We start from the raw sequence: 411 nt of genomic DNA on the forward strand, positions 1-411 counted from the left end.
CCGGAGGGGAAATTCCTCATTGTGGACTCAGACAAAAGTTTCAGCCCAATAAATGTTTACGAGGCCTCATCTCCCACCCCACCAGCCACCTAGGCGTCCAGCTTGTAAAGCCGCCTCCCACCCCACCCTACCCAACCTCCCCAGGCCCGGGTGGGGCGGCTAGCTTATAAATTCAAGCATTCCAGTGCCCTCTCCCCTTCTCCTGGCATCCAAGCTGCCCCAGATGCTGCTGGAGAATCTGAAGGGGGTAAGATGGTTGGGGCAGGAGTGGGGGAGGTGCGGGGAGACAGTCTGCCCTTAGAGAGACACAGAGACCACCCTGGGGGAGCTGAGAGTCCAGGTCACCCGGGTAGGCCCATGTGCCTTTTGCTGGTGGTCGACGCTGAACTTGAACCAAGAAAATGTCCTGGA

The 411-nt window shown here is 58.4% G+C and overlaps 1 protein-coding gene across 1 annotated transcript in view; it reads left to right on the forward strand.

Moving 5' to 3' along the window:
- The window catches only part of LOC102769507 (kallikrein-15), a 7,825-nt gene that overhangs the window by 533 nt on the left and 6,881 nt on the right, over positions 1–411 (forward strand). The gene's annotated exons all lie outside the window — the stretch shown is intronic.

The sequence above is a fragment of the Myotis davidii genome, unplaced genomic scaffold (genome assembly GCF_000327345.1).
Source record: "Myotis davidii unplaced genomic scaffold, ASM32734v1 scaffold358, whole genome shotgun sequence".
NCBI lineage: Eukaryota > Metazoa > Chordata > Mammalia > Chiroptera > Vespertilionidae > Myotis > Myotis davidii.